The 27,697-nt window shown below is 44.6% G+C and overlaps 1 long non-coding RNA gene across 2 annotated transcripts in view; it reads right to left on the bottom strand.

The window, feature by feature from the left end:
• Positions 1 to 1,166: 1,166 nt before the first annotated feature.
• LOC109308887 overlaps positions 1,167 to 27,697 on the bottom strand; it is a 78,659-nt gene continuing 52,128 nt past the window's right edge. Inside the window, exons 2-4 of one of the 2 annotated variants that reach the window (XR_002100727.1) lie at positions 4,221 to 4,303; positions 2,964 to 3,206; positions 1,167 to 1,474 (exon numbers count right to left, since the gene is read on the bottom strand). This is a non-coding gene — a long non-coding RNA (uncharacterized LOC109308887). Of the gene's footprint in view, positions 1,475 to 2,963; positions 3,207 to 4,220; positions 6,431 to 27,697 lie in introns of those variants that run through there. The other variant, XR_002100726.1, reaches the window with a different exon arrangement.

The following is a 27,697-nucleotide window of genomic DNA, read 5'->3' on the forward strand; positions in this document are numbered from 1 at the left end:
TTGGTGGATAAATGACATCACTTCATCTTTTCAGCTTTAAAATACCCAACCAGGCAGGCACACAAGGAAGTTCCTAACAGCTGTCTGAATTGCTATCATAGCACAGCCCTTTAGTCCTTATCAAATGCAATCCCTTACCTGTCTGCAGCATCTCCCATCCAGGTTCTCCAAATATTTTAAAATACCAGGATGCCCTGGAGTCTCCCTATGACATATGTATAAATGGAAGAAGTGAGGCACAGAGAAAGGAAATTACTTGTCCAAGCTCAATATGGTCAAAATGCTGGGATCAGAACCCAGCATCTCAGCACTGGTCTTTAACCACAGAACCACCCTCCACCTCTTCTGTGGGCTGTCCTTGGTACTGTTATTAGAAATAATTTTAAAAATCGCCTTTACTTTTAAGATAAATTTTAAAAAGGTGGCGGTAATGGCTAAGTTCCTGGATTTCCTTCTTTCCCCTTCCTAATATATATCACTTTTAATCCTCAATAAAACATTCTTGAGTGTCTATGCCCTGCTCCTTTCTACAGCGATGCATGAGCCATGTAAGATGGCTATAAGGGAAATAAAGGGATCAGAGACTTGTGCATGACACTCATCAACTGTGAAACTGGTGATATGTCTGGGGTTGAGCAGAACATGGCCTCTCTAAGCCATGCTTCTCAGTGAGCCTCCATCTCCCAAGATTAGGGTTGCCAACTGTTTGAAACTATTCCAGGAGGTTTCATTACAGGACATAATGACATTAATGACTTTACGTCAGGAAGGCAAATGCACATTACTATTACATTTTAAAAACCCTCTAGACTACTGTATAAATTGGATTCAACATTTAATGTTTATTTTAATGAATGCCCTATCATTTCTCTCCCAGGTGACTTTCAGCAGTCTCCTGGAGATTTATATTTAAATCTTGGAGACTTCAGGGCAATCCTAGAGGGAGGGTTGGCAACCCTACCCATAATGCATCATGACTGCCCCTTTGATGTGCATCATGGAAGATGGAGACTTCATAAGAAATCTAGCCCTTCAAGGAAAATAGGGGTGCGAGACAAGCCAGCTACAACCTCACAGTGGTATTTCCAGATCAAAATCTCTAACATCAAAATATTTTGTGGTTTTGGGGGGGGTGGGGTTCCAGTAAAAACCAGATACTCTTACTGCATAAAAAATTGTTCAACCAAAAAACCCTATTTTCTTTCAAAAACAGTTTTAAACCACAATCTTCACCAGATCATGTAATTTTTTATATGGCTACCCAGTTACTATTTGAATGTTGTTATCATCTGTGTTAGCTCAAACTGTGCAGGGTAAGAAACTGATTCCCTGACACTCTTGAAATTTCACATGCTTCTGTGGAAAATGCAAATCAAGGAAGCAGCATTTCTTCATTGAAGGAACATGAATTTCCAGTGCTCAGTTCCAGAAGCACCAGAAATTGATGCATCTCAGTCTCTGGGAGACACACACCCTGTGGTGCAGGAAACACAGAAATAGTACATAGAACTCCACATAGGAGAGACAAGTGAGGGAAAAGACGATGACAAAGGACATAAAAGCTGATTAAACTGCCTGTTATAAATCAGATTCATTACAAAGCCATCTCCTTGGGTAGCAGGAGCTGATCTGCATTTCCTTCAGGTGTATTCATTATTCAGAAGTAATGAATCATCTTAAATCAGTGGAGGTATTTGCAAAACATTCACTATTACTAAGTGTTATTCAGACTATACAGCTGATGCTCACATACTATTGTTTTTGCTCCATGACTGGACAACTAAAACATTTTAAATGGGAAGGTAAGGAACAGCAAGTAACAAACAGATTAGTGGAGCTGGGCAGATATTTTATTTTTTTGAGTTTGGTGGCTGAACCCAACCATTTTTCAAAACAATGATTTGGGTTGACCCAAAACATGAAGAGTTTGAGCTTTCTCCCTAAAATTATAGGCAACACGTAGGGGGGCATGGGGAGGTGCATGCCCCCCCTGAGACTGGCCATTGCTGAAGCCATCACTGGCTTCTGTGGGTGGTCGCCACCTGCCCCCACTGCCAACAGCAGCTGCAGGTGGTCCCCACTTGCTGCCGTCGACACCAACACTAGCGGCAGTGAGTGGTCTTCGCTTGCCGCCAGGTTGCCCCACCCCAGTCTTGGGAGGCACCCATCATCTAGAATGAAACCTCTCCCCAGCTTTTGGAGGTCAAAATACTTTATTCTCTCTTTCAGAGGAGGAGTTCTTTTTGAGATTTTTTTTCTTCAGTTTCGGTCAGTTTGGTTTTAAATGGTGTTTTTTAAAATGAAAAATACTAAAGCATTTCATTTTGAAATATCAAAATGAAATGTGAATTTTCAATTTTGGGACTGAAACCTTTCACCAAATTCAACCCAGTTTGCTTGTAGTTCTATTTGCCCAGGCACTGCCCTTTTTGAGAAATAAACCATTTATCCAATAAATTTCACTCAGCTGTACTTGTGGGGAGTTTCAAGTGATTGACTATTCATCCTATTTACAGCTTTAATTGAGAAAGATGTTAACAAATATTTTATAGGCAAGGATTTTTGTGAGTGATATGTTTTATTAGACCTGGTTGGGATAAAGTTAGACAAGCTTTCACAAGCATTAGCATGGTTGGGATAAAATTAGACAAGCATTCACAAGCAAGGCATTCTTCATTCAGATACCTGCCGAAGAATGCTTTGCCTTTGAAAGCTTGTCTAACTTCATCCCAATGGTGCAATTGATCTAATAAAAGATATCACCCACAAAAATCCTTACCTCTCACGTAATCCCTGGAGCATCACAGCTACATCATTCCAACATTACCACAAATATTTTAGGTACCCATTACATTAGGGCCTTCTTTAACATAAAAAACTATCACCAAAATCTCAAATTTAAAATATTGTCACAGTAGGCACAAACAGCTGGGCAGCTTGAGTGAGTATCGCCTCTGGCTTACCTTCAGGCCATTCACTGCATGTTGGTGGCTAATGAAGCGTTCATAATGGCCTATCTTCCAGGAGTGTCCCCTTTACAGCAAGTGGGTAGTGACAGTCTCACTGCAGTGTCAGCTAAAGCGACAGATGGGAAGGGGCGGATGGTGACACAAATGAGGGCTAGCTGCCTCCAAAGGGTGGTAGAAGTCTGCAAATCACAAGGCCTGTATGGAGGAACTTGAACCATCAGAAGTGGTGATTAGACCCTGCAAAACATTTGTTTTTTTGGGCAGATGTTTGTTTACCCGCTGATGGCAGCAGTGCCATAGCTACTTTGCTTTCCAAGGGATGGGAATAATAAATGCAGCTACTAAATGTGCACTGGGAAAACAGGTATATTAAATACTTGAGTGGGGGCACAGTTAAAAACAAACCTGAGGGCTTGGTGGGGGGCAGGGGGATCTATAGATCCCAAGGGAATTTCCAGTACTGCAAATCCGGCAATATAACATGGACATGACCTGCTTTGTGACCCCAAGGCACTTAGGCATATGCCCAACTTTAAGTATTTACATCTCTATTCATCAAAGCAGTTAAGCATGTGTTTAATGATAACTGTCTGTTTAAAGTTTCATCGACTCCAATGGGACGTAAGTGCCTTGATGAATTGAGGCTTTAAACCTGGATTTGACTTGCTCCATGCACACACACATTATAAAGGGGGCTAATTTTCTGGTGCTTCTCTCTAATGCACAATAATACCTAGATATTAATTCTTTGGAACAGGAGCCAGCTGTTTGTTTTATTTGTACAGTGCATAGCACAACTGTAGATGCTACAGCTACAATACAACTCTAGAAGCAGAAAAACAAGAAATGGATCTCTGTGTTTTCCTGACATGGGCATTCAGTATAGCCCTGGAAATAAGTAACCTGGGTGTTTGGTGTTAATTCAAGTATAGATCCCAGTAGGTAAGAACTGTGTGAGGCCCAAGTGATATGGAAGCCAGTGCTGTGGTGCAGATACAAAGAGCAGAAGAGGAAAAATCCAACAATGAAGGGGAAAGGTCTCCATCTAAGCAGAACTTTCACAAGCCACAAGAAAGCAAGTCTACTGATCGATCCATTGACAAAAAAATCCCGCTTTGGGCTGTCATGGACAACTAGCCTGTTAGCAGCACAACTCTACCTGAATCCGACTCTAGAATCAATCAGCACTCTGAATTTAAATTGTAAAGGTGTTTAAGTCTAGGTTTTGCCATTACTTCAGAGTCATCTTACAGCAGGTTTGAAGGTGAAATCCAGCCCACCAGGCTCAGATCCAGTACTTCATGCTTGTACAGGTTTCTGTGATGTGTCAGCTACTGCAGATCAAAAACAGAATCAATCAGTTCAGCTCTAGGAAGGAAAGTAGGAAAGGGAAAGGCTTGCAACTGGATAGTTTGAAAAGGACATGCTTAACTCAGCTTTGACTGGCAGGTGCAGGTGGATCCTTCTGCTTAGAAAAGGGGGGAAAAACCCTTAGATCTACAAATATACCACCAGGTTTTTCCAGATTTTTTGTATTTTATATCTTCAAATGGAATATATTCATATAAATGGAAATAATCTCACATCCTCCTGCAAAATTTGCAGTGTGGAGATCACAGTGTAGCAAAGTGGACTATAAACAAAATTTAAACTGAGCTCATTGACCTCAAAGCCAAAAAAGAGGCAAACTGTGCAAGCAGCAAAAACTTCACTTGAATTTTAAAATTCTTTCACTAGTAATATCTAAAGTCTCAATCTTGAGAGGACTTGAGGTTTCAAAGAAGCTGCAGGGCCTAAATTCATGTCATTCATGAACTTACGTGTTTGTAATTGCTCTGGGCCTAAGATGCTATTAGGATCATAGGAGAGTGCAACTGGAAGGGACCCCATGAGGTGGGTCATCTAATCCAGCCCCCTGTTCAAGGCAGGATTATCCCAGACTAAACCATTCCACTCAAGTATCTGTCCAACTTACTCTGGAACATTTTTAAAAACACCATACACCAACATGAGCAGCAAGGTACTGGTGAATGGGTTCCTGACCAGTCTAACAGTGGTGCAGTTGGGCATCCAGCAATGATGCTCACTCTCCCCAATCCTGTCCATCTGTGTGATGGAACCACTGGCCCAACATCTCGGGTGAGACCCTGAGATCTATGGAGTGGAGATTCCGGGGGCAGCAACACAGAGAAGAGAGTCCTAGCCTATATGAAGGTCCTCAACATCCTATGCAGGGATAAGTGGTCACTGGAAGGAGTACCGCAACATGCCTAGGCATACAGAGCAGTAGCACAGACTAAGCTAAACGTGGACAAGAGCACCTGCCTAGCACTGGGCAAGCTCAGGGAACCGTCTACCCTGGGGGTCTGCATCCCCAGTGAGGCAGTAAAGATCCTTGGAGTAGAGTTCAACCCAGAGCTAACAGGCCAGAAAGCATGGAAGAAAACCGAGGCCAAGACCAACAGAGACCGGGACTATGGAACATGTGCCACCTGTCTTTGCAGGGGCACACGGCACTCCTAAGGACAATGTTGCTATTGGTGCTTCTGTATACCACATTGGTCTTCTCTCCTCCTACCAAGGCAAACTGTCCATAAAATCCTGAAGGCCATATGCATCTTCTTCTGAGGCTCCAAATGGGAGAAGGTTGTGAGGGCCATGCTGTACAAAACTAAACAGACCAGGGCCAAGGAATGCCAGACATTCTGCTGTTCTTCTGGGCCAAGTAAATGAGCCAGATCTGCAAACTGGCAGCTGGGGCAGACTCCAAAACAGCCTGCTTCATGAAGTTTTTAGCAGGGCACCTGCTGCAATGCTGGAGCACCCAACATGAGCCCATGGGCCTTGGAGCTGGAGCTGCCCAAACACCAGGGAGGTATGGCAGAGAGAAATCATATTCCTCCTTATTGTGACAGGGGTCAAGACCCTGACCAGAAAGGCAGCACTGTTCAGCCATATGACCAAGCAGTAAGGACCCCAACAGCTCACTTTGACCTGCTCATGTACAGACACATGACTCTCCTAGTCAAGGACAACATCAGAATGGGAGTGAGCTTCAGGTATACTACAAGAAGACAGCAGAAGACAACAAGGAGAAGATGGCAGAAGACATATGGAGGACAAGAGACTGGCACAGGAGACTGGCACAGGCTGTTCAAGAATGAGGCTGCCAGAGAGCGTGGCAAGGACAATGAGTGAGAGGACTGAGGGGGAAAACAGGGAAGTTTGGAGGCAGGCAGAGGTGCTGAGGTGTTTTTTCTGCATGATTATGACATGTAAAAGAGTGACAACAGGCATGAGGACACACAGATAAATGGTTGTGATATTGCCATGAGATGATGATGGTTTAACTGTATATTTGTGTTATAGACTGTCAAGTAGACTGGATCAGTCACGCAACAGAACTGTAAAGATATAGGTGTTAGGGATGAAAGGTTAAATGATTAATTGTTTAACCAATAAGTGCACTGATAACCAGTTGGCCTGTCTGTTATAAGTAACTGTCCTGTTATAAAACTTGCAGCAGTTGCAAAAAAGGTAACATGCATCAGTTCTGAATGAACTAACTCTATGGATGCTATATGCAAATAATTATAGCTAAGTTTAACTTGAAGGTCACTATTTTCAATTTTGTTTCTCACTTTCACGTGCTCAGGGAGAGCAGGGTGGACAGTAAAGAGCAGAGGAAGGGGCTGCAGAGGGAAGAAGCTAGGAGAAAGCAGAGGGCAAGAGGGCTACTTAATCCTCTCAGATTCATTTTCCCTGCTGTACGAGGTAGGCAAATTAAAGGCAAACCTCCAAAAATTAGATTTTATACCTGGAACATTTAAAATTTATAATCTTTCCATATATAAAAATCAAATTATTGAGGCATCATCTTGTATTCAAAGTAATATGGTAATAGGTAAGGAAATTTGCTTAAATTATTATTTTTAATTTGCCTTTATCTCTTTAAATTGAAACCTTATAATACTATAAGAAAGAAATAATTTCCACTTCTTTATCATCATCTGTGTATCTTAATACATTTTACAAGTGTCAATTAATTAGCCTTACAATATCCCTGGGTAGCTAGTGAATATTATCATCAGAACTGGATAGAAAATGGGGTATTTTTCTGTGGAAGTTTTCAATTGTCATAAAAACACAGAAAAATATGTTGTTTTCAGCTTGATTGTGAAAATGTTTCAAGATACCAGTAGTAGTGCAAATAAGAGCTACTGACACAGCAGATTTTGAGGGTTCAAAAAAAATGGCTATTGCCTTTAGCCCAACTCTGGCCACGAAACTGCTTGTCACACCTCTGGATACCAGAGACTTCCCCTAAGCATTTTATTTTCTGCCAAAAATATATCAAGAAAAGGTTCCCTGTCCCCCAGTCCTAATTATCATCCTATCTGACAAATGGAGAAGCTAAGGCATGGAGATTAGGATCTCCATGTTAAACAGCACTAGCATGGAAGAATCCACATGCACTTCTGTGCACACGGGCTGAACAAAGAAAAATAAAGGGTACAGATCATCAGCTAGTAAAAATCCAGGCCATTTTCTACCAACTCCATAGCAGTTGTACCTATTTATGCTGGCTGAAGATCTGGCCCCAGAAACACACTGAAGTCAATGGTTTGTGAACATGGGCGAGAAGCTGGAATTCATCCCATCCATGCATGAGAAGCTGGAATTCCTGCTGGGCCTCAGAGTACTGCCAAGCCCCCCCATGGGTAGGGAAGCTGACAGGAGTTCAGGTTGTCAGGGCTGCCCTTGCTACCCCAAAGCCACACCATGCTGTGCCTCAACATCCCCTTCTACCCACATGGCCTCAACACCAACCTAGCACCTGACTGCCACAGAATTTGAGGTATTTATCCTTCCTGCACCCCCAGGAGACAGGGGAATGGTGTTTCCCCAGTTGCACAGATGGGGATCTACCTCCCAAAGAGTTTAAGTGACTTGCCGAAGGTAACATAGGAAGACCAATAGGTTTCTATCCCTCAGACAGATACAGCCCGCAGCACTGCCACACTCCCCTCTTCTCTCTCTCTCTGCTGAACGGAGCTGTTCAGCCAAGTGTAGCTGGATTGTAATGAAGCACTTGGTGAAAATAGATTTTTTGTTCCGCCTGACTGTGGGCTGCTGGAGACAGGGGTCATTAGCTATGCATCACTTACAGGCTGCTGTTCCCTCATTAAAAGGCCCTCTCCTCTATTTCAGCTACCCCTATTCCTGGTTTGCAAGAGCATGTCCACTTATTGTGGCCCTGGCCAAAACCTCAGCTTAATAGGTTTGATAGAAATAGAGGTTAAAGGGACAGCATGAGAAACAGGTGAACTGGTACCAGTCTTGCAAGAGAAAAGTATGTCTGCAATGATCCCACTATTGCCAGCTGGCATGACTTTATCACAAAGCTCAGGGTATTTGGTGATTTATTTCAAATCTCCCACTCCTGGAGTCTTGGGACTTCTATAGCAATCTCCCCTTTTATTATTATTAAAAGAAAAAAAAAGGGGGGGGGGGAATTTGTTCATCCTTGTGGTTACAGAGTAGAAAATCTGACTCTCAAAGGCTCAAAAACCAAGAAAGCAAATGAGAAAGAAGATATATGAACTATTTTCTTATTTTTAAACCAATTCAACATTTAACTTGGGGGCATAGATATGGGTGGCTGCTCCTAACTCAACTACCTCCCCCACAAATCACAAATCATTGAGACGCATGCAACATTTTGTTTCTTTTTTAATTCTTGTTTTCCACTCCTCTCTCTTCAATGCCCATCTCCTTAACTTCTTCCCTTCCCACCCACAGCTCCAGCTCAGATCCTGCTACTGTGAAGGGAAAGATATCACAGTTCCCATGCTGGTTAATTTGCCTCCAAGCTACATGACACCTTCCCCTCTCCTAGGTTGATCACCAGTGGTGATGCATAAGGAGTGCATGGGGGTGTACGTGCACCCCCTGAAAGCACTGGTGCACTGCCTGACAGGCCGCGCTCCTCACTTAGATGACAGGCGGGCGGGCGGGAACACTGGTGCCCCCTCGCAAGCGCTGGCCACAGAGGGGATACACCAGATTAAGCGTCACAACCACTTCCGGGAGCGCCATAGCCGCTTTCTGGTCAGCATGATCGGCTGCAGGGGATCTCCACCCCCAGTCGCTGAGGGGGCATGTGCCCCCCCTCCCCCAACTAAGGTAGCATCAGTTGCCCATGTTGACCACCTGTTCCTAACTCGGCAGGACAGTCCTGAAATGCAAACATAAAGACCTGGTCCCAGACTGAATGACTCTGGGACAGCATTTGTCCCAGATTCCCAATACTGTGCAGGAATCTGGGTTTTCCACTTGCCATGGAAAAATGCAGGTAACACTGGGTTTCCCCTGGCAGAGTTCCACATGCAAGGGGTGCCACACGCACGTGACTAAAAATACAGCCAGGCAGTGGTGAAGCGCAGCTCCCCTGCAGGTAAGTCTAAGGGGGAAAGAGGGCATAGAAAAAGTGAGGGAGGAAGATTGAGTCCCCCACAGTGAGGGAGCAGGGAAGCAGGTATGTGTCCCACCTTGCTATTAGGAAAAGGTGGTCACACTACCACTTTGTCTCCCACCCCAGAGGAAAGATAGAGTTATGGCTCCTGTCCATGCCCCTGCTCACCAGGCCCTAGTAGCCCTCTAGTAGCAGGTCTGAGACAGCATTAAACCTTAACCTCTGGCTGTTCTGAAAATATTTCAACTTTAAGACAGTTTAACATTCCACAGATTTAAAATGGTTTAAAGGTAACCTGTAAACCACCCTGCCAGCATAAGGTACACAGCATGGTTTTATATAGATTGTGTTAGTCACTGCTGGAAACAAAGAAAACACCATGGGATGTACAGAATCCTTGGCTTGCATCTTACTCGGTACAAAGTGTGATATCAGTAAGATGTATATTATTGCTTTAATTTTGTAGTTGGCATCTTGGCTAGATTTTAGTCAGAGAAGCAGAAGATGAGAGAGAACCACTTTAAGAATAGGGTTACAGAAACAGGGCAGGGTGCATCTACCTGAGACATTTACTGCAGAGCTGCCTGATTAGGTCCACAGTAAAGTCTCGGTGTTTATAGGTGCTGCCCTATTAGGCTACAGGAAACTAATTAACTTTGCTGCAGGTACGTTCTTGTAAATACAGGTACTATCCTATGGCAGAGTTCTTTAGTATGCAGCAACACGTGTAGATGCTGACAGGGCTGTCTTGGGCACAAGGGTGCTTCAGTGCGGAGGCAGTCTGCCAGCTAGCCCTGCACTGGGGCACCCTCATGCCCCAGACAACCTTTCTGTAGTACAGTGAGCCAGGTCAGAGCATCCCTGGTCTGACAAGCTGACCCTCCAGCCCCGTACCAGTTGAGGCTGCTCCAACCCACTTCAACATGTTCTGGCCCTGGGTGCGCATAATAAATGCAGCACTTGGGAACAATAAACTCTGGGGCAATATACACCAGAGCTTATTGCTCCATGCTAATAGCATGTATAAATGCACCCACAGAGGGCTAGACAGAACTTCAAGAGGTCACTTAGTCTACGCCCCTACCCTAAGGCAGGGTGAACTATACCAGAATCATTCCTGACAAAAGCTTATCTAACCCTTAATAAAGCTCCAGGATGAGAGATCCCACATCCTCCCTAGATAACATATTCTAGTGCTTCACTATACTCAGTTAGAAAAAGTTTTTCTTTAATGTCTAAACTAAATCTCCCATGCTGCAATATAAGCCCATTCCTTCTTCTCCTATCCTCCGTGGACATGGAGAACAATTTGTTCCTTTCCTTTGCAAGCAACCTTTTACATATTTGAAGTCTATTATTATATCTACCATCTGTCTTCTCTTCCCTAAACTAAACAAAACCCATTCTTTCCTCATACGTTGTGCTTTCTAGACTTCTGATCATTTTTGTTGCTCTCTTCTGGACTCTGTCCGACTGGTCACATCTCTCTGGAAGTTTAATACCCAATACTGGACACGGTGCCCTAGCTGAGGAGTACTAACAAGGTCACAGGGCAAGGAGAGCACAGGGACAATAGTGCAGACATCTCCTGAACCACCTGCCAAGGGATTAGCCCAGTCTCCCCGGACCATTTAATCCTTTGGCCTCTCTAGTGACACATTTTCTGACCCCCTGTTGCCTGACTCATGATACTTTCACAATACTTTTACTTTCTTGACAGAGAACATCAGCTAATAGCCACTGAATGGCCATCAGATGGAGCAACAGAATTTGTTACACTAAGGCTACAAAAAGATGTCACACTTGTCCCAGGATAAATCCTAAAAAGGTTCAGGGGATAAAAACTACTAACATTTTTTCCAGGATAATGTGAAGTGTGTCTGAAAGGTTATCCAGGGACTGCATTGTTGAATGAATGGCAGAAGAACAGTAATACATTCAGCCACTCACTAAACTTTGATTAGAAGGGCAATGTAAGTACACATCAATCCCAGGATATTTCTGTTCTAAAACAAACACAGACACAATTTATCCAGGGACAAATGCAATGTCTGTTCCTAGCCAGACAACTGGGTACTCGGTACCAAGTTGAATCCCTGAAGATCAAGATAAAAGCCTCCAGAACCAATGTTCCGTTAACTTCCAAGGATAACTGGTTTCTCTCCAGAAAAGAGGCTGGGGACAGGGAAGTGAAAAGAAAGCCTTCAAGACAATTAATCCCTCAAATGAGAGAATAAAAGCCAGCCTAACCACCAGGAGCACCTAAGGAAAAAAGAGAAAAAGGCCATCACAATACCCAGTCAGTAAAATATCACAACAAAATAGCAGAGGTGGAAAGGATTGAAGGTTTCTGTCTGGTCCCCCTTATTAAGTCCCCATTTAAGGCAGATTTTAAGCGTTAGCATCCATGTCCTTACGAAATGTTTGACCACAAGGGTCAGTTCCTGCTGCCAGGAGAGGAAACAATACGAGTCAGAAAGGTGGTTAGGCTGGCTCAGGTAACTGGTGTCTTCTACATGAGTAAAATTCACCTGTACTTCAAGATTAGAGTCACGAGAATTCAACAAATGGGAGCTGTGGGAACAAGTCCTAAAGCATCTCATATTTGGAAGGGATTGGCTGTGTCCATGTTTGCAATTTTCCTTTCTGCTCAGGCTTTAGAAACTAGGGAAAAGACTCCATTGAATTAATAAATGACAGTAATGAGGGAGTATTTGCCATGCAGGGGATGGAACAGGAATTTAGTTTTATTTATCACTCTTTATAGGATGGGTATCCCCAAGCAAATCACACAGTAACTCTGGCAGTGCAGGGACTGTGTAGGCAAAGGCAGCTACCTTGTTGCATTCAGCAACCACTAGCACACACAAGCCTGGAAAGACTAAGGACTGAACACAACATATTTGTATTCACATGGACTTTTATGGGAGGAACTGGTCATTCTTATTTCTCAAACAGGCATGTCAGTGGTGCTCTCAGGGAATTAGCAGCTAGGATGTCATTTCACAGCCATTAAACACATGTTTTGTGCCCCAGGCAATAAGCAGGTAGAACAAATAAGTCTTAAAAAACACTAGTTTTTCTGCTTTTGGGGGTGGGGGATTGGAGTCATGCATTGCAATGGTGGAACAATCCATGAAGCCCAGAACCATCACTGAAAGGCGGTGAGGAGGTCTTAAAGGGATCAATTGCAATTTTATCTCCCTTTTCAAGTTCTCATTTCTTTTTATCCCATACCACCAGATAAAAATCTCTGCCTCAAACATGGGTAAGAAGATAGAGCTTTATTATATTATTCCAAAAAACATTAGCGGCTGTAGGCTTCACCCTTTTATGACTTCACTTCATCTCCACTCCCTTCCCCCCCTACCCCCTACTCTCTTCCCTTTAATATTTTTTCTCTCCAAATCAGAACAACAGGCACAAAACTAATTATGTGATATTTCAGATCCATGTTGTGTTAATGGCACCAGATCGCGTGTGACATTTCCAACTTGTTAGACTATTATTCTCGCTTATTGTTATCTCTCCCGCTCTGAATGCAGTCTCAGGGTTTTATACATCTCCCCTCTTTTCCCCCTCTCCCTCTCATTCTCATTTATCAGCTTGGGAGGATCTGTAGAATATTAAACTATGCTGTGTCAGATTGCTGTGTCCACTGTGGACACAGAAAAAATGAAAGCTAGAAGGGAAAAGTAAAGAAGGAGCTCTGGAAAAGGTAAATCCCAGGACAGCAGGTATGGAAAAAGCCACCAGCCTGACTATCAGGATACAAGCTGCTGTCTGACACTAGAGGCAACTGAACCAAGCCAAGAGATGTTCCTCTTTTGCCTAAAAAATGCTCTTTCTAGAGAGGATTCATTTTCTCGCCCCTCTCACTTTGCTGCAGAATGGACTTATCACTAGTGGAATACTCTCTATTTGTTCCCCATTTTCCTAACCATAGCTTCACTTTAGAAGCAACTGGCTGTGGAAGCTGAGTAAGCTCCTTTAAAAATGGAATCTGGGATGGGAAGAGACCACCTGGGTAATCAAGTCCGGCAATCACAGACTACCAGGAACATCTACACATGCACATTTATTGGGCAGTAACCAAAATAACTGTGCAGTATGGGCATGCGGCTACACATGCATGCCTGTACTGCACAGTAAATATTGTGACTAATGCTGACGTGACCATAAATTTGATACCTGCATCATGCAGGTATCAAATTTATGCCTGATTAGTTATCGCGTGGTAACACATATGTAGACACATTACTGAACAGTAACCCAGGGGGCCTCCATGCTAGGTCTGCCCAGCCACTAGGAGGACAAGCTGAGCTCAGTCCCAGGGCTCCTGGCTGGCTGCCTCTCCTGGCTTCAGTTTGGGACTAAAGTTAGTCCCAAATGCTGGTAGCTGGCTCTGGCTTCAGTTTGGGACCAAACTGTAGCCACATGGCCAGAAGATGGAGCTCCCCCTGGTGGTCGTGGGCAACATGGCCAGCTGCTCTGACCTGGGACTAAATTTTGTCCCAGGTCACCTGCATATGTAGATGCTGGCCTATTCCCGCTCACTGCACAGTAATTTATTGCGCAGTAAATTTAAGCTAGTGCAAATGCATGTGTAGACATATCTACTGTGGATTTCTGTAGTGTCAGGATGGTGATGTAGCTGTGAAGATTCAGAGATTATGCAAGGTGAGAATTTCTTAGGGTGGTACTTTTACTGGACCAACTGTGTACTAAACCAAATGAATGTCCTGCATTTGAAAGCTTGCCTAGCACCATTACACAGATGGTCCAATAAAAAAAATATCACCCTAACTTTGCCTCTAGTAACTATTTTGTCCCAGAACACCTTGAGCCACGAAGCCCCTCACTAACATCTCAATGACAAACTAGCATCTACAGTACAGAAAAACCTAGGATGCCTCAAAAACTGCGATGTGCCACAGGAACAGATGAGAGACCAAGGCTGCCACCAAAGTTTTGGGCCCTGAAAGGGCAAGGAATTTGTTAGCGGGGAAAATGCCCTGCAAGTGACCACACCCCATGCTTCAAAAGTATCAGTGACTCTTGCCAACCAGACCTGAAGGGAAATCCCTCTCTGACCCCAAATCAGGTTAAGTGGCCACGTCTACATGAGATGCTGACTGCACAGTTGTTAATGTGCAGTCATTTAGTACTTTGTGGCAGGCTCCAGACTTACTCACTGCAGTGCCAGTACCCACGTGGCCAGTCTGAACTAATCAGCACAGTGCAGCTGGAAGGAGCTCCCCTGATTGGTCTGGCACCCAAAGGCTTGGGGCTTAAAGGAAGCCCAGAAGCAGAACCTGGGGGGAGAGAAGTGGGAGCACTGGTAGCAGAGACAAATGCTCTCCCTGCAGCTGGAGCACATACGTGCAAGATCAGCACGTCTGGAGAGGCACCACATGCCCATACAACTACTGGTATGCCCAGAAAGAGCTCAGACACACACCACATAGCCAGCAGAAAGCCGGTAGTTCTCCCCAGAGCTAAATTTCCTGGAAAGGGCCTGGAAGCCCAGACTGCCCAGGCAGCACCAGGGACTCAAACAGGCACCAGCTCAATTGCCGCAGCTGGTAGGCCAAGCAACCCAGACCTGATACCACTCTCTGGCACCCACGAAGACCTTCATAGGAATGTACAGGTCAACTGGGGCTGGGAGAGGGCAGCCCAGTGGGCACTGCCAGAGCCTACTGAGGGGAGAAATCGGCATGGGACCCCCCTGACACCTCACATTTGAACGTTTGCGGACCCAGCAGGAGATTGGCAGAGTTGTGAACACCGTGCAGGCATGGAAGGATGTACCTTGCAGTATTACAGTACCTGGCCATTCGGAACTTGGACCAGAAAGCATACCTAGCAAGGAGCTTTACTGACTTAAGAATTTGTGGGAGAAGAGGGTGCTGCACAAAGACACCCACACGCTGAAGAAAAGTGCTTGGTGTGGGGGTATCATTGCCCTGCCCACCATACCATCTGAGCTATTTTTATTGAACTATTGTTACATTGTGATTTACTGAACTATTGTTCCATAGTGTTACATTGTACAGCACCACAGCCAGACCCCCTGCAGCTGTCATCATCAACTGGGCCTCAGCATAGAAGAAGACAGCCCCATCATCTAAGCATCATCCAAGCTGATCCTAAACACCTGAATGGAAAGGGGACACAGGGGAGGAGGAGCCCCACTGAAGACGTGCCAGCAGAGTCGCCCTGGGTCCTACAGGAACCACTGAACACCACCTTCAGAGGTAAAACCCAGCATAACAACAGGTCATGATGGGTGAATAGACCCAGGTGCTATATAGCCCGGGAAGCAGGGCATACCCATTGGCTGGTAAAGTGGTCACGAGCCAGTCACATTCTTGTTTATACTTCTTTGGTGCTAAAACACAGTCATTTCATATACCCGAGTTACTGTACAGTAGCGCTGGCAAACACCATTTTTGTGATGGTACTGTGCAATAGCCTAATACTACTGTGCAGTAGTGTTGTGTCAGTTCTTGCCATGCAATGGTACTGCGCAGTACTATAGGGCTACTTCACAGTCAGTGTCTCATGTAGATGCAGCCAGTAAGCAGATGAACAAGATCCACCAGCCAGGTCCCTGAGAGGTTTCTCAAGACTGCTCAGAGCAGCAGTGCACCTCATCCAGTACCTATCTATAGGTATCCCCAATTTCTGATGCTTCAGAGGCAAGCAGGAAAAATAATCCAGAAGCTAAGTTATATATGAAAAAGGAGAAAAGTTTCTTCCTGACTCCTACAGTGACCAACAGAAACCTTGAAACCTGGGATTAACTGATTTAATACAATATAATTGACTATGATATAACACTATGCATTGGGAAGGATTCCAGAGGTAGTGCCCCTCCTGCACTTCACAAGGTCTCCTGACCAGTGGACAGGGCAGGGTATAAGAGAAACTGATATAAGGATGGAGGACAATGCTTTGTATCCATGGAGATGCTTTTTCCCCCTGGCTCCTTACAGAAGTTGTACATTGGTGTGTGGTGTCTCAGGTTCTGTCCCACCAGTCAGGTGTAAAGAGAAATGGGCATTTGGCTCAAAAACTTCACTAGTGCAACAACCTAAAGTGGATTGTAACAGGAATCCCAGTAGGCAGGACTTACGGTATGTACACTGAGAAGCTCCACCTGGCTCAGGGGACAGGAACACCAGAGGTGGAATTTCCTATCCCTTTTGTTATTCCACAAGGGACACTTCCTGGCCCCACTGAATCCAGTGGGGATTTTGTGAAGGTTAATGTTTCATTGGAAAATGTCTTCCATTTACATTCCATAGCTCACAGATCCCTGAGGTTACTAGGACTCTTGGAGGAGGCCTCTTTAGATACTCCCTACATTTTGCACCTTCTCCATTCCTACTCAGAATCACAGACAGAGCAGGACAACTTTGCCAGCAACAACAATTGCTAGGAAACTGTCACAGCCTTTGACAAACAATTTGGAAAACTAAGGCTCAATATTACATCTGACACACGTGCATCTAAAACTTTCTGGGGCTTGTTAAACTGCTCAGGTACCAGAGAACTCTGGAAAAGACCCTAGCTCGCACACGCTATAGTTTTTGCTGTTCCCAGGCTCCCTCCGACATGATTCTGAGGGTGAGATTACACATTAGAGTTAGCAGGTCCTAATTCTAAGGATTGTTAGTGCAAGCACTAGCAATCAGTCACATTTGGGGTGAATACCCCCTCTAACCTGCACTACTCAGACTTGCTGCTGGAGGGCTGGCAAGCAGGCCCTACCCACACCCTTGCAAATCCACTGCGTGCCTGCCCAGAAGAGGAATAGGTTGGCTGAGGGAGATCTGCAGGGATCACTGGGGAACAAACTGGCTGGGCACCTGCTCTCAGGAATACTGTGTCCCACTGCTACCCAGGTTTGTGGCAGCATCTTGGCCTGTGTCTTAGCCAGTAAGAAATAATAGGGCTTTCTTTGCGATGATTCCTTCTTGAACTTACCTGAAGTCTCCAATAGGAACCCCAGACAGCCCCAGAGTCCTTTGAAAAGTTAACAAGGTTCCTACCATTCTTTAAAGTTTAACAGGTCCTAAGCTGGAGAGATTCCATCCTCCTGAACCCTCTTCTCCATTTCACAGAAGAAGTATTCAGAAGGAGATGCTCCTAGAGAGAAGAGACTTAGCAGAGCTACAGCCAAGGCCTTTATGTTGTGGTTCCAAGGGCTTCCCACATGCCACATGTCACCCTCATCCCATGAATCCCAATCCCTTCCATCATCATGCAGTATCCTTGCATTCCCTGCCTACAATTCTTCTCTGCAGCTTTTGACCAGCCCTCACCCCGTTGCCATGTTGCCACATTTCCCTGGAACAGCAGCGACAGCTGCCGCACAATATGCTCCACAACTTGTTTCAGCATCAGGGGGAGGAACGGGAGATATAAATAAATAACATAAAATATGTCTGACTTAATCCTTTTATCACTTTATTTCTTCCAGTCGTTTATAGAGATAATAATCAGCTGGCTCTGCAGGAGGGACTGATGGAAGCTAGCAAAGAAATATTGTGCAGACTCCATTTCTGCTTCCAGTGTGAGTTCTGTGATCACTTGGATGGGATGTAACAGGCTTCAGGGAAGTCAAGGCACAGAGCTGACCATTGCATTTGTAACCTGTCTCATTGCTACAGCCCGAAAGAGTGGCGGGGCATAAGGGGGGAGAAAACAAGGTGCCGTGGAGGTGTGGGGAGAGAGGAGGATGGGGAGTCAGAGGAGAGGAAAAAGGAGAGAAGGTAACAGAAGGCAGAAAAATAAAATGGCACAAAGATAAGAAGAAAGAACAGTGAAAGAAGGAAAGAGAAAGAGGGGGAAAAGACAGAGCAAAAGGGAAGATCCCTGCAAGAAACACTAAGGTCAGAAAACAAAGTCATTGTTTCCCTGGCAGACAAGGAGGAAATGGAAGGCAAAATTGTGTTTCAACCTGCCTGTTCATCGCTGGCCTCTGGAACCTCACTCAGCAGGCAGTGTGCTAATCCTCCAAGCCCCAGAGAGGTCTGTGCATCACCTGGGGCAATTAATGATTCTCCTTCCCCACCCACCCAGTAATAAGGATTCTAACCCAGACCCACATAAAGCGACTCCTGGGTGTAACCAGCAGTTTTGATGAACAGCAGAGCACAGATCACCCACAACGGAGAGGCAAGAGCACCCACTCCTTTGGGTCAGAGCAGGTAGTTCAGGATCTGTTCTTCCTAAAACAGGAAGCCACATACTTCCTCGTCCTTTTCTATCAGACTGAGGCAAACATCCACATATGAAATGATAAAGTCAAGTGTCCTTAACAGACCACAGTGTGTGCAAATTCTGTCACATGCTGTATCAAAGCTCCCTCACAAAATTGCCTCTTGTTGCTTGCCCAAAGTTGCCTCTTTGGACAAACAGACTGCCCTTGACGATTAAAAGAACAGATTAGCACGGTCATCTTACCTTGTTTATCATGAAGCGTTCACTATCTTAGTTTCCCCTTTGTGGCCTCAGACAGTGACATGTGGACCCTTAGTTCATTTGAGACATCTCTTTGAATAAGAGTTCCATCCAAATCCATCTTCCCCAGGCTCTACACTCCTACTAGACTCAGCAGTTACTTCCCAAATCCCAGATGCTGCTGCCTGACATTTCCTAAAGCCTCTCTCTCTCTCTCTCTCTCTCTCTCTCTCTTTCTCTCACACAGTCAATACCTTCAACGAGGCTTCCCTGTATGTCTGCTGTGGTAAGCCCCTTCCCAGGTCCTCTGACCCTGTAAGATCCTTCCTGACATCAACACACCCCCTCCCCTGCCTGCCAGGCTTTTTCATATGGGAGGCACTGCCTTAGAGCTATTGCCATGTGAAGCTTGTTCTGACCTGGCCCAAACCTTAAAACAGCCAAAGCACTGCTGGGCTGGGTCAGGGTGCACTCACACATGTCAGGGACATGTCCTGCCCCAAGGAATACAGCAAAATCCAAGTACAGTAGTAACCAATCCCCAGCTAGGCAGGTTACTTTATACACTGTTCTCCATTGTATTGTTAACCATAATGAAGGGATAGCACACTTAGCCACTATCCATGCAAAGGCTGGTCTTGCTACGGAGGATTCAACACACAGTTACTCCTCTGTGAACGTAGTAACTGAAGCACTCGAGCTGCAAGAGACTCTAGTACCGAACACTCAATCTGTCAAGCCTCACTCATTACAGATTCATTTTAAGGTGCTTTTTTTTACCTCCTGCAGTGCCTGGATTCTCTGTGTGATTCTAAGAGAGGTTTAAAACCAAAATCTCTCCCTTTCTGTGTTTTCCCCCATTTTTAAATCCCTTTCATTAACTGTCACAACTGCAGTGCTCAGAAAAGCAGCTGTGTCAATCAGGAAATTACCCACTGGAGGGCGAGACCATTATGTCCTTGATGGCCTTAGCTTTCATCTGCCCAGTTTGGGGTTCAATCCAGTGACCTCTCCAAGCATCTCTGTTAACTGGCCTTAACTGACTCTCACTGGCAGTCCACAGGAGAGGGGAGCTGTAAAGGTCAGGCTGAGATTATCCCCCAATTCCCAATGGAGCACAAGGGCTCCTTCCAAAAGCCAAGCCTTACAGCTGAGATCAGGGTATGGGTCAGGCCTCCCTCTATCCATTCTTCACAGCTCCAAGTATGCTGAGGGCATTTAATAAACAATAACTAGCAGTGATTAATTCCAGCCCTCTCCTGGGGGTGAGATACAGCCCTGGCTTGTTAGTCTTGGTGGGGGAGGAAGAAAAAAAAAATCTGATTAATTAAATGCTTTCCTACACAAGTTTGTTCTAAAAGCCTGGAATTAACAATGGAATCAATGGCCCACTGAGAATGCAGCACAAATGCTCAGAAAACCACCTTTTGAGCTACCAAGTAAAGGCTTTTCAATCCCTTCTCCGTTCCTTGGGGCCCACAAAACTAGCAACCCGGCTGTAAGGGATCGGGCTCTGGGTTAGCTTCTTATCAGAGTGAAGAGGCCAGGCTGCGGGTTTGGGGTGGGGCTCCTTCCTACTCTAGCAGTTGTTTGTGCTCCAGGACAGCTCCCCTGCATGTCCAGCAACAGAGCTCATGCCTTGTGGGTGGCACACAGCACTGCAGTGTTCTCCTCCACGCTTTCAGGGGGCCCTCATAAAGTTTGACCTTCGGGCTGTAAACCTGTGGCTAGTTGCCGAGCAAGCCATTTCTTCCTCGGTAATTTAGCAGGGATTGTGGAGACACAGCAGCAGTTAGTCTGGTTTAGCCTAACAATTCATCAGCCATTAGAATACCCCCGACTCTGGCTGCTTCTTGCTCTCCTTCCCTCATGAGGGCCTCAGCCAGTGCCCCCAACCCTGAGCCTTACAGGGCTAGGAAGACAAAAGAGGGAAAGGGGTGTCAATCAGGTTGCTGCTCATTTGTCTCTCTTTCATAAAGCTCTCAGGACCATATCCGCAGGCAGGGGAATATTATCTCTCCTCGGTGCCGTTAATCTCTTTATGGCATCATTTGGCCCTTTCTAATGGCCATTGATTTTTTAACGACCCTTTACAGCAACTCTTCAGATCTCTTTGGTCTAAATTACTAAACACCAATGCCCTGGGCAAACACAGGAGCAAATAAAGCAAAACAGAAAAAGCTTGTTAAATAATTATGTAATTTTTCACCTTCTTTCAGTGCCTATCTCCCTTCATTCTCCCCCCCACCCCAACTCCAGCTTTTACATGCATGCTGTTACCTGTGCTGCCAAACTGCCCTCCATTCATTTGTCACTGATTCTTCTCCAAGGGACCCCTATCATTCTCTCACCCCACAAGCAAAGCTATCCACAAGCCTTCAGCTCTGCCACTGAACCCATCCAGACCTGCAGCACTGCTGTTAATAACCAAACTGGGCTACCACCCAGTTCTGCCAATGCACCTGGCTTGCAGCACACCATGCTCTTCTAGTCCTGGCCCCTTACCAGTTCTCTTGGTGCTCCTTGACCCTGAGCTGGTTGCATTCCCTGCTACACCAGTCCTGGAGCATCACACTGCTTTGCTTGTGCTTTTCCATCTAGACAGAAAACCCCCTCCGCTAACGTGCTCTTAAGATTCCACATCCCAGACCCACATCACCTCCTGCTACTTCAGTCTTGGTTCTCGTTCCAGCTAACAGCGCTGGCTAGGGCAGTCTATGAACTGGCACTGTGCAAGCACCCTTCACACATTCCTGCCAAAGTGTCCTGAATTCACCCCATAGCATCTTTGTTATTCTAGTGCTGTGCCTCCCCTGAACATAGTCAAAAATGGTACTGAATTTTGTAGTGGTCCTGAGATATGCAAGGCTGAGACCACCAAATTCATTACCTTGTGCTCATGCTCACTATAGTCAATGATCCAAGCCTTCCAAGAGAAGGCTAACAAGGAGGAAAACAAGCTCTGTAATAGACTAAAGCTACTGCTTGTAATATATTAAGGAAGTGACATTCACTCCAGATTAATATATTTTAATTTATTTCTATTTTCCTGAGCTTACCCCATGTCCAGCGTAGCTGTCTCCCTGTTTCACTGTTCTGTACATGTCCAAATGAAATACTGCATGGTATTGTCTAATGTTATGTTAAAATACACAATATATCACACTGATGCATTTGGTGAGTATGACATAAAAATGACTAATGTGCTCTGGCCAAACATTTAAATGTATTCATCCTGCGTTAGTTCAAAATGAATATTAATATGCTGGAAAATGGCTCATGTGATGAGGTTTTCATGTTGTATTAGAGAGGACAATTCATTCTTCCCTCATTTTCTGATCAGTTCAGGGTCCCAATCCGGGAAAGCTACCACTAATAGAGGCCTATTAGAATGAGGGTTCTGTTCAGGAATAAGAAGTCTGAGTCCATGGATACTGATACTGTACTAGGGCCTAGTTATGTAAAGGGAATGTAAACACACACTGGAGATAAACTGGGATGGAGTGAGAGTCTGATAATCTAGGAAATCTTCAGCATTTAATTAGGGCCTATTTTGCTTGCTTTAGCATTTCAGGGCCCCAGGACCTCTCATTTCAGCCTTTGTCCCATGTCAGAACCAAATCTGAACTGAACTTGTACTGAATTTGAGATTCTGAAACATTTGCGTCTGCTTCCCAGATGGGTCTGACACCAGCAGCGTTTCACAGGAGAATGTGTTCTCCAGGCCCATTCTACAGACTTAAGTGGCTTGGAAAATTTGAAAATATGGCCCTGCAATTTGGGATGCCTTTTGTCCCATCCCTTGAAAATTCCAGTCATTTCGTAAGAAGGAAGATTTCACAGGACCTCAGTGTCATTCAGAGGAAAGGATTCTGAAGGGCCAGGATGATATCTGATTTAAATGCAATCATTAAAGTTTTGCTTGCCTGAACCTCTAGGGGCCAACCTTCAAATGGTGGAAATTGGCCTAGTTCTATCAACTGCAATTCAGCCTGGGTTGCTTGCTAGATCAAATCTATATGCAAGATTTCTCAGACTATAATGGTCTCATTCTTGCTGGAAACACCACCTATTAGATCTCATTTTGGTATATTATTTTCCCCTACTTTTACCTTCAATCACTGATGAAAACTGGGGCCACCTTAGTTAATCATATTTGTATTTAGTTGGACCCAAGTGTTGGGCGAAGGTTTGTGTTATCTTTTCACAACTACAGTGCTTTTCTATTTGGTAAAAACCATATACTACCTCCAGACACCACAACCTATATCACATGCAGAAAAGAGCAAGTCTTAAAAATGTATTCCCCACCCTGACTCAAACACTATATTAAAACATTAAAAATATTATTAGAAGATCATACGTTGTAATAATTATTATTTATATAAAATAGGAGCAGGATCCACCATATTAATATGTAGAAGAAGATGGTCCCTGTTCTGAAGACAATACTACCTAAATAGATAAGATGAAGTGGACAAGTCATTGCCTCTCCCCAAAGTTACATGGCAGGTCAGCAAAAGAGCTAAGAACAGAACCCAAGCTTTGAGGGTCTAGAGAAGAGATGAAGAACTCAGGTTGATTTCTGCCTGTTACAGGGCTTCATTTGGCTCTAGAGAATGAACAGTTCTAAATCAGACCAAACACCTGTCAAATGCAGCGCCCCATCATCCTGCACTGGTCTAAGGCCAATGCTTCACACAAAAGCCAAACAAATCCATAATTTATTATCACTACTACAGTGCTGAGGTGGGACCAGGAACACCCTGTGCTGGGCTCTGTACAGATAAAAAAAGAGGATCCCTGAATTAGAGAGCTTAAGGCACTTATCAATTTACCTTATGCCTTGTTTAGGACTGGGGAAGGTTTCTGTCAAATACAGACCAGTTCACCCAGGCCTAATCTGAGACCACTACTGCTGTGGACCAGCCTGGGTGACCATACTGGGTGGGATGAGTGAGATGCAAAGTTCTGCTCTGCAAATCACCATGGACGTGTGTAGCAGGCAAGGTGGTTGTATAGGTCCCTAGGCACAAATAAACTCATGTTAAAAAAAAAATCCCTTTCAAACTGAGGGTATTCGTGTTAAGGAACCTCAGCCATGCAAGCTCACAGCACTGGACTCCTTCAGTAATGGCTGCCCAGAAACACATTCCCTTCCCGTCATATATCCATACCCCAGATCCTTTCCTCTCACCCCTGTGACTGACTAAACCACACTCGCCTTGCATCTGCAGCTGGAAGGAATCGTTAGACATGGTGCCTGTGCCAACATCTCTGAAGTGGAACAGACAATGTTAAAAAGACAAATCTGATATCTATTCAGATTTGATCACATAAATCTTGTATTTTAAAGTGGGTTGGAATTTGTTTAGTTTATACACACATACATACACACATGTGTGTATGCATGTGTAGGCTAGTACTGATTTTTTTCTTCTAAAATGGAAGGAAAAATACAAACCCATAACCTTTGCTGAACAACCTGAATGACCTTTGGGAATGCCTGATAAGTGATAAAAACAACCTGAAAAACTTGTATCCTTGCATCATTTAAGATGACCTTTCAGAAGGGAGAGATGGGAAAAAGGGAAAAATAAGGAGGGAGAAAAAGTTTCAAATCCAAACATCCAACGGTGGCATTTGAAACAGCTGCCGCTAGGACGGAAAAATAAAAATAAAGAGAGATTCAACATTTTATTTCCCCCCATCAAACAATATGTTTCCAGCTAATGGCAGAATAATAAAAAATTACCTTGTGCAGTCTGAGCTAGAGAGAAGAGAGGGAGAGAAGAGAAGGGCAGACGGGGAGGGGGAAAGGTTATTATAAATGTGTCAAGCTTGTTTATGGCCCTTTATCAGCAAGCGAGGGGAAAAGAGAGAGGCGCCGTTAACATGCGTTTAAAAAGTGTTTGGCAGCTTCGCTCAAGAATGTAAATAATCTTTATATTCAGAAGCATTTATGTTTCAAGGAGGGTGCGTAGCTGTGTGCCACCCAGAATGACAGGTTTTTGAAGGGCTTTCTGAAATTGCTACTGGATTCAGCCACCTAGATTTGAAACCTGGTTAGTTAGAAGACTTAATATGCTGTTAAGACAGGCAGGGCCTCACCAGGAAGAAAAGAGGCATTACTGATAAATTTGATGTTGAGGAGAAACATTGCAATAAAGACCACATTCTGCTCTGGTTTCCATCCTCACTGAAGTCAGCGGGCCAAAATCCTGTCATTATTACACCACCACAAACCTCATCTTACTCTACTGAAGTCCAACAAAGTCAGTCCAGTCCACAAGAGCAGCATTTGCTTAAATGATTTCCATAAAGGTGTAAATCAGCATAGGATTAACCACAGTGGACTGGACCCTCAACCAGTACAAACCAACCATTATCTTCAATAGCACTGAGTTACACCAGCTGAGATTCAGCAATATCTTTTCATGCTGCTACTTATCTCTGCTTCAGTTTATTCAGCTGGTCAGTAAGTCGCTCCCATTTATTTATATTTTATATATTTTACTAGGAAATCCCCAACCCCCCACTTTCAGAAGAGCTGACATCTCATTTTTCAAGAGGAAGAGGGCTGAGATGAGAATGGTAGCAGCAGCATAGGTAAAATGAAAGATCTGTGAACACAGAGACAAAGCAAGTGGCTCAGCACCTCTCACTTACATGGAGAAAAAGATTCACTCTCCTCCACTTACTTGTGAGGCACTTTAAAAAGCAGCTCCCTTTTGGGATGAAGAATTTGCTCTTTGCTTCAATGAGACATTTAAAAAAAAAAAAAAAAAATCACACTCACTCTTGGAAATCGCACTTGGTTAAATTATCACCTTCCAAGTGCCAAGACCTGTGCAGTGCACCCGAGCCCTGTGACACACCCACCAATACATAGTGGGCTCTGGCATGTGGGCTGCGAGTCAGACAGGACTGAGCAGTTCCAAGCCAAAAGAGGTTGGGTGGAAGGGAGGTGCTCTCAGCTTGAGGGGATGGATTTTGTGCAAGTAAGGTATGGAGAGGAAGAACTGAGACAATGAAGTATTTTTCCGAGCTGTAAAGGAAAAATGGCAGAGCCTCAAGATGGAAAGGTGACATCAGGGTGGGTGCATAAGGGATGTAAATGGGGGTGGGCATGACAAACTGTTGAAGGGTGGTGAGTGATGCTTTGAGCATAGTGGACCTGTAAACATGGGTGACTGGTAGGAGGACTGTGAGTAAGAGGGAAAAAGGGCAGGGTGAAGAGCAGTACCTGAGTGAGTGCATGAATGTACTGGGGTGATGGGTCTCTGGGGGTGAAAGATAGAAAAGAGGGAGTGGGTGAGGGTGTGAGAAAAATTAGTGGCATGTATGCATGTAGGTGAAACAAGAGGGGAAAGGAAAGAGAAGCCAGACTGAAGGAAGAGTGATAGGGTGACAGAAGAACAATATTAATCTTGCCCTGCCCTTCACTGTAAAGGAGGAAAAAAAATCCCTCTCTAGGGAACCTCTATAACAAGGGTGGGTAAAATGTGGCTCGCAGGCCAGATGCAGCCCACCAAGCCATTTTATCCAGCACATGGGGCCCCTAAAAAATTTAGAAAACAACTATTTATCTGCCCCTGGCTGCCTGTCATACAGCCCTCGATGGCTTGCAAGACTCAGTAAGCAGCCCTCTGCCCGAAATAATTGCCCACCCCTGCTCTGTAAGATCCTAGATTTACACTTTGAAAACACAGCAAAGTTAGCAGGAGGAGCAGCTGTATAGAGAAGGTTCTCATAGCAGGCTATGGTACCTGAGGGCACACCACTTCTTTGAGCACTGGAAAGGCTGACACACCTGCAGTCACACAAGGCCCTGGGTCATGAAATGCCATAAACATGCCCTCTCACAGGCAGCCCCAACCACAAATGGTCTTGCAGGCTATTTGTCTCAGGTCTGAAGGAGAGAACCACTACCTCCTGCTTCTTTAAAGGGTGAGCTGGAGTCAGCAGAAGGTCTGGCAAAGACTACAACATCCTAAATCCCTCTGCTTCCCTTTACAGTTGTGGTGGCAGCAGCAATGGTAGAATTGCTGTAAGAAACAACACAAAGCTACACCACCAATACAAAAAGGGAAGAATTAAACAAAGCAAACAAACAAACAATCAATGTTCTCTCTCAATACAGAGCATATGTGAGCAACACATTGCAGGCAAGTTGATGCATCACAGCCAGAAACAAAGACAAGCCAGCTTGTGTGGGGAGTACACTTAAGAGATGTGGGTGGGCTAGAAGCAGGTGAACACAATGATGTTTTCAAGGATGGTCAAGAAGTTGTATGTGTAAATGTGGGAGTAAGTGCATTGGAAATGTACTTACAGTAAGGGAATAGGTCTCACGTTTGTGGTATACTGGGCATGTAGACAAGTTCATTAATGTACCATAGTTACTGCACATTTAGTTTAGTATTTCCTTAATGAAGTACAACTGAATGAGTAGCAACTACATTTGCTGCACAGTAGTGATGGCACACAGTTTTCCTGTGATGGTTACGGCTCAGTAGACTAATAATACTGCACAGTAGCTTATTAGCATGGTTTTTGACCAGTATGCTACTATGCAGTGTTACTAGGCTACCATGTAGTAAGCGTTTTGTGTAGATGCGCCCACTGTATGTGATATGCTCTATACAGGATATACATGCAGCCAGATGTGGAAGTGAGCTGCTTAGGTAGAAGGGCTGCATGTGGAACAATGCATTCTCATTTCAATTAAAATATCAGACCCAGTTATTAGGGCTGTGTGAAGCTTTGGTCCCTGATT

This window comes from Crocodylus porosus, unplaced genomic scaffold (genome assembly GCF_001723895.1).
Source record: "Crocodylus porosus isolate Cpor-Errol unplaced genomic scaffold, CroPor_comp1, whole genome shotgun sequence".
In the NCBI taxonomy this organism is placed as follows: domain Eukaryota; kingdom Metazoa; phylum Chordata; order Crocodylia; family Crocodylidae; genus Crocodylus; species Crocodylus porosus.